The sequence below is a fragment of the Sorex fumeus genome, unplaced genomic scaffold, assembly GCF_029834395.1.
Source record: "Sorex fumeus unplaced genomic scaffold, SorFum_2.1 ptg000240l, whole genome shotgun sequence".
In the NCBI taxonomy this organism is placed as follows: Eukaryota; Metazoa; Chordata; class Mammalia; order Eulipotyphla; family Soricidae; genus Sorex; species Sorex fumeus.
In genome coordinates, this window is record NW_026606297.1 from 10,229,481 (window position 1) to 10,236,880 (window position 7,400).

Sequence of the window (7,400 nt, forward strand, 5' to 3'; positions counted from 1 at the left end):
TCAAAAACTTAGAATAGGATCAACAGAAAGAGCCCAAATAAGGCAGTAGGAAAGAGATCATAAAACGTAGAGCAGAAATCAATGACATGGAAACAAAAGAAACAATCCGAAAGATCAATGAAACCAAGAGCTGGTTCTTCGAGAAAATATACAAGATAGATAAACCACTAACAACACTGACAAAGAAACAGAGAGAGAACTCTAATAAACCGAATCAGAAATGAGAAGGGGGATATCATAACAGAAACCAAAGAAATTTAAAAGATCATCATAGACTACTTTGAAAGTCTATATTCCACAAAACAAGAGAACCTAGAAGAAATGGATAAATTCCTGGGTTCCTATCATCTCACAAAGCTGAATCAAGAAGATCTAGAGTACCTGAATAGACCTATTAACGTCAAATAAATTGAAACTGTAATCAAAAGTCTTCCCAAAAACAAAAGCCCAGGTCCAGATGAATTCAATAGCGAATTTTTCCAAGCATTTAAAGAGGACCTACTGCCAGTTCTTCTCAAGCTTTTTCAGGAAATTGAAAAAAAGAAACTCTCCCAAACAGTTTCTATGAAGCCCATATCTCTCTAATACCAAAAGGAAACAAAGACACCACAAGAAAACTACAGGCCAATATCCCTGATGAACACAGATGCAAAGATTCTGAACAAAATACTAGCAAATAGAATTCAACTACTCATCAAAAACGTCATACACCATGACCAAGTGGGATTCATCCAGGGCATGCAAGGATGGTTTAACACTCAGAAATTAATCAACATAATCCATCATATCAATTAAAAAAGTTAAAAATCATATGATTATATTAATAGATGCAGAGAAAGCATTTGGCAAGATCCAGTACCCGTTTATGATGAAAACCCTCGCCAAAATGGGGATAGAGGAAACTTTCCTCAAAATAGTTAAAGTCATCTACCACAAGCCTAGAGCAAGCATCATCCTCAATGGGGAAAAACTGAGAGCCTTCCCCATAAGATCAGGGATGAGACAAGGATGTCCACTCTCTCCACTGCTGTTCAATATAGTACTGGAAGTACTTGCAATAGCGATTAGGCAAGAAAAAGATACTAAGGGCGTCCAGGTAGGGAAGGAAGAAATCAAGATCTCACTATTCGCAGATTATATGATACTATACTTAGAGAAGCCTAAAACCTCTACCAAGAAACTCCTAGAAACACAAGACTTGTATAGTAAAGTTGCAGGCTACAAAATCAATACTCAAAATTCCCTGGCTTTCAATACACAAATAGTGAAAGAATAGAAAGTGACATGAAGAAAACAATCTCGTTCACAATTGTGACCCAGAAAATCAAGTAGCTAGGAATCAGCTTAATTAAGGAAGTAAAGGACCTGTACAAAGAAAAATACAAAACGCTACTTCAGAAAATTAAAGAGGACACAAGGAAATGGAAAAATATTCCCTGTTCATGGATTGGGAGAATCAACATTGTCAAAATGGCAATACTCCACAAAGCATTGTACAAATTCAATGCAATTCCTATTACGATACCCATGACATTCTTAAAAGAAATGGAGCAAACATTCCTGAAATTTATATGGAACAATAAGCCCCCACGAATAGCTAAAGCAATTCTTGGGAAAAAGAAAATAGAAGGAATCAACCTCCATAACTTCAAACTCTACTACAAAGTAATAATAAATAAAACAGCATGGTACTGGAAAAAAGGCAGAGCTGTAGACCAATGGAACAGGGTTGAATATACTGACATCTCCCCCCAAGCATATGATCATGTAATCTTTGATAAGGGGACAAGAAAAGTGAAGTGGAGCAAGAAAAGCTTCTTTATCAAATTGTGCTGACAAAACTGGATGGCTACATGCAAAACTTGGGCTCAGATCTCTGCCTAACTCCATGTACAAAACTAATCTAAAAGTGGATTAAAGCCCTCAACATCATACCGGAATCCATAAGGTACATTGAAGAAAAAGTTGGTAAAACCCTTCATGAAATTGAAGTTAATGGTATCTTCAAAGATGTCACGCTACTGCCAAGCAAGTGAAAACAGAGATAGACAAATGGGACTATCTTAAACTAAGAAGCTTCTGCACCTCAAAAGAAACACTGACCAAAATACAAGGACAGTCTACGGAATGGGAAAGGATATTTTCCCAATACCCATCTGACAACAGCTTGATATCAAGGACATACAAATTACTGGTTGAACTCTACAAGAAGAAAACATCCAACCCCATAAAAAATGGGGCGATGAAATGAACAGAAAATTTCTCAAAGCAGAAATTCGAATGGCTAAAAGGCACATGAGAAAATGCTCCACATCATTAATTATCAGGGAAAGGCAGATCAAAACCACAATGAGAAATCATTTCGCACCACAGAGACTAGCGCACATCCAAAAGAACAAAAGCAACTGGTGTGGACGCAGATGTGGCAAGAAAGGGACCCTCCTTCACTGCTGGTGGGAATGCTGACTGGTTCAGCCCCTTTGGAAAAGAGTATGGATGATTCTCAAAAAATTAAAAACTGAGCTCCCATTTGACCCAGCAATAACGTAACTCCTGGGAATATATCCAGTAGTGGCAAAAAAGTATAGTCAAAGTGACATCTCCACTTGTTTGTTCATTGCAGTACTCTTTACAATAGCCAGAATCTGGAAAAAACCTGAGTGCCCGAAAACAGATGACTGGTTAAAGAAACTTTGGTGGATCTACACAATGGAGTACTATATAGCTGTTAGAAAAGATGAAGTCATGAAATTTACATACAAGTGGTACTACATAGAAAGTATCATGCTAAGTGAAATGAGTCAGAAAGAGAGGGATAGACAAAAAAGATTGCATTCATCTGGGGAACATAAAGTAACAAAATAGGAGACTAACACCCAAGCATGGCCGGGATTAGTACCAGGAGGTTTGCTTCATGGCTTGGAGGCCAGCCACGCATGCTAGGGGAAAAGGTAGCTCAGATAGAATAGGGATCACCAAATAAAGTATGATAGGAGGATAGTCCCAGGATGGGAGAAACATACTGAAAGTAGACTATAGACCAAGCATGATTGCCACTCAATGCCTCTTTTGTAAACCACAGTATGGAAAAGGAGAGAGAGAACAAAGGGGAATGCCCTGCCACAGAGGCAGGGTTGGATGGGGGAATGGGGGGTGGGAGGGATACTGGGATCCGTGGTGGTGGGATGTGGACACTGGTGGAGGGATGGGTATTTGATAACTGTATAATTGAAACCAAAGCACAAAAATTTGTAAGTCTACAACTGTACCTCATGGTGTCTCACTAATAAAAATTTTTGAAAAAAGGAGCTGATGAATGCTTGCAGAGCTATAAACTTTCTTCTTAACAGTGCTTTAGCTGTGTTCATGAGTACTGGTAGCTCATCTCTTCATTCTCATTTGTTTCCAGGAATCTTTTGATGTCTTCTTTGATTTCCTCTCTAACCCATGGTTGTTCAGCCTTGAGGTGTTTAATCTCTAGGTATTTTATTTGAGTCTACTTTCTGTGTGTGATTATCTTCTATTTTCAGTGCATCATGGTCGAAAAGATAGTCGATACAATTGTCATCCTTTTGATTTCATTGAGGTATGTTTTGTGGCCCAGTATGGGGTCTCTCTCGGAGAATGTTCCATGTGATGTTGAGAAGTATATATATTTGGCTTTTTGAAGATGAAAAGCCCTGCACCCTCTCTCTTTCATTTCTTCCTTCAAAATATTTCCTTTCTAAGTTTTAGTCTCATTGAACTATCATGAGTTGACAAGATGGTGTTGTAGTTACCAATTATTACTGTGTTGCTTCCAGTGTTCTCACTGACATCTTTTAGCAGTTGTTTTAAGTATTTTGTTGGTCCCTCATTGGGTGCATATATACTGAGGAGTGTCATTTCTTCCTGACGTACATATACCTTGATTATTAAGAAATAGTCTTTACTGTCATTTCTAACCTTTTTTTCCACCTGAAATGTATGTTGTCACATGTTAGTATGACCACTCCAGCATTTTTAAAGAAGTCGTTTACTTGAAGAATTCTTTTCCATCCTTTGACTTTGAATCTGTGTTAGCTGACTGTTCAAATGTGTTTCTTGTGGGCAGCAGAATGCTGGACTCATTTTTTTGGTCCCTTTTGCTACTATGGGTATCCTAATTGGTGTATTTTGAACACTGATATTGAGAGAGATTATTGTCATGGGTTTTTTGATAATGTACTTTAAAAATTTGATAATGTACTTTAAAAAACGGGGCTGGAGCGATAGCCTGGCGGGTAGGGCGTTTGCCTTGCACGCAGCCAACATGGCCGATCCGAGTTCGATTCCTCCGCCCCTCTCGGAGAGCCCGGCAAGCTACCGAGAGTATTCGATATGCCAGACACAGTAACAACAAAGTCTCCAATGGAGACGTTACTGGGCCCGCTCGAGCAAATCGATGATCAACGGGAGGGCCTTTACTTTACTTTACTTTACTTACTTTAAAAATGACCCCCTGGTAACAGTCCATTGATAATAGTGGTCTGTTGATTTTTTTAATGTTCTTTTCAAAGTTTATTCAATATGATTTTACTTGGAATCTTTTAATGTCTTCTTTGATTTCCTCTCTAACCCATGGTTGTTCAGCCTTGAGCTGCTTAATTTCTAGGTATTTTATTTGAGTCTACCTTTCTGTGTGTGATTATCTTCTATTTTCAGTGCATCATGGTCATTTTTCAGTACATTATTTGGAGGCCAAAAGTAATTTTTTTTATTTTTATTTTTTCCCTCTGCTATCTTAGCTGTAAGTACTGCACATATCCATGAATATATGTTTCATTCATAAACTACAGGTTTTTTGGGGGAGAGGTTGCTTGGAAATTTCCCAAGTAGATTCTGAAAAAAATATTTAATATATTTAAGACTTTGATTCAGGACTAATTTAATTTGCTTGTATGTGGAACTTGGCAATGTTTAATATATAGACGCCTAAATATTATTTTTAAAATTAATTTTTATCATCTTTACATGAAAAGATTATTTGAAGCAAAATGTGGGAAAGATTGTGTGTAGGTGGATGTCAGGTGGGGGAACTGTGTGTAGAAAAAAGTTAAAAATTGTTGTTGTTATTACATGGAGAACAGTTTTATTTTTCTCTATGCAGCTAGTGTAAGAATTTCTTGAACTAAACATTGGCCTTTATAATAAAATATTGTAAGTCTCTCAAATTCTAGAACCTGTTTACTATTGAAGAGGAGCAGCCATTGTTACCCAAAGACATATGTCTTTGTCAAAAAGCTTCTTCCAAAATAATTGTAAGAAACAGCAGACAGAGGCTAAATTCTGAACATGAGCAGAAGCTCCTCTCCCAAAGGAAGGATTTGTAATTATAAAGTAAATATCTGTTTATTTTAGTGTCTCCCTCTTGTACCAGGGAGAGAAGAAAACTAAATATATAGAAATTATCCTTTTGACTTGATCTTATCTGACTTCTGACAATTTTTATAAGGGTTTTGATCTCAAAACTTTTTATCTAATTACTCTAAACCTTATGTTTCACAGAGTAGAGAACGTGAAAGGTCCTGGGTTTGATCCCAAGTATCCTAGGAATCCTCATTCAATACTTTCTGGACCATCTGTGCCCCAGGTGGCCCAGAAAACATCTGGCTTTAGCCTGAATAGAATAAGCAGTAATGAAAGTGACCTTATTTAAAATATTGTGTTGAATGAATGTTACAAAAAAGAAATGTTGATTTTTCAAAGGTATGCACTAGCAACTATCTAATGTTACAATGCAATGTTACCTCAATTAAAAATATTTTTTTAAAAAAAGATATCCTCATCAGAAGAGAAGCCAGAATTTAAATCTCTGTAACAGCCTTAGCCTCATTTACCATGCTTTTCATGGTACTGTTCCATAACTGATTTTTCCTGCCATCGACACTTTGTTTCATTTTTAGTTGGAGGGGGATTTCAGATAGTTGTTTGAGTCATTTCTGGGAATTATTCAATATGCAAGTATCTCTCACTAGTTAGTTCATTCATTTACATTTTATTAGACTTCAGCTCATCCTCTTCTGTTTATGGCAAGGATTTTCAGTGTTGCTATCATTGCAGGAGGCATTTCAGGTGATGACTAAGAGCCCCAGAATACTGAAGGAGGTGTTGAGAGGGTCATGAAGACCAGGAATTAATTCTGGATCTTTAATATACAACATGAGTGATTAACCACTTGAGCTACATCCACAAATCTCATCAATCTGGCTTTTAATTATTATAAAAATCTATATAATATGATAAAATATTATAAAATTTTTTAACTAGGTTGTTAGTCAAGGTGTACATCTTTTCCTCTACTATACTAGTGCATAAATAATAAAAATTAAAAGAAGTGACTTTACAAGGGAGGAAAGAACAAAAAGGTTTTGAAAAATGAGTGGCACTTTATCATAGTACTCAAGGCAGAGATGATTACATGCTGAATACAGCTTACAATCATTTATCAGGACCGGAGATGGTGCATTGGTTAAAGCACTTGGTTTGCTTACAGATGATCCCAGTTTAATCCCTAGTACTTTGGATAATTGTCTTATAACCACTGGGTGTCACTCCAACCACCTCTTTTGCAAGAAAATAATTTTTCCAGAACAAATTATGAAAATCTATCCTGCTGAATTCAAATACTCGACAGAAAATCACATATTTGTCACTAGATCCTCATATTTCTCTTTCCATATAAATGACAAAGATCCTGAATTTCAACCACAGAGTAAATTAAATAACTAAAAAGGGAACAGAGTTGGCAAAATAGAGAGCCATAACTTAAAGGACTGTTCATTTACAAATTTACTTATAACATTGTCGATTTGCTCGAGCAGGCCCAGTAACGTCTCCATTGGAGACTTTGTTGTTACTGTGTCTGGCATATCGAATACTCTCGGGGGCTGGAGCGATAGCACAGTGGGTAGGGCGTCTGCCTTCCACGCAGCCAACATGGCCGACCCGAGTTCGATTCCTCTGCCCCTCTCGGAGAGCCTGGCAAGCTACCAAGAGTATTCGATATGCCAGACACAGTAACAACAAAATCTCCAATGGAGACGTTACTGGGCCCGCTCGAGCAAATCGATGATCAACGGGAGGGCCTTTACTTTACTTACTTTACTTACTTATAACATTGTCATTACAATTGATGCCTGATTCTGTTTTATTTGTATTGTTAATTTTCTTGGAATGCCAGGGACCAAATCCAAGGTCTCATATCTGCAAGGCAAGTAGTCTACCACTGAGTTACTAGCCATCTCCCTAACATCTGAATCCAGTAAAAGCAATTATAGTGTAATGACCACATGCTACTGTATTCATATACATCCAAACTATGTTGTATCTTTATGAGAATTTTGGATTGTACACTTTGAATTGTAACATTCCTAGGGATG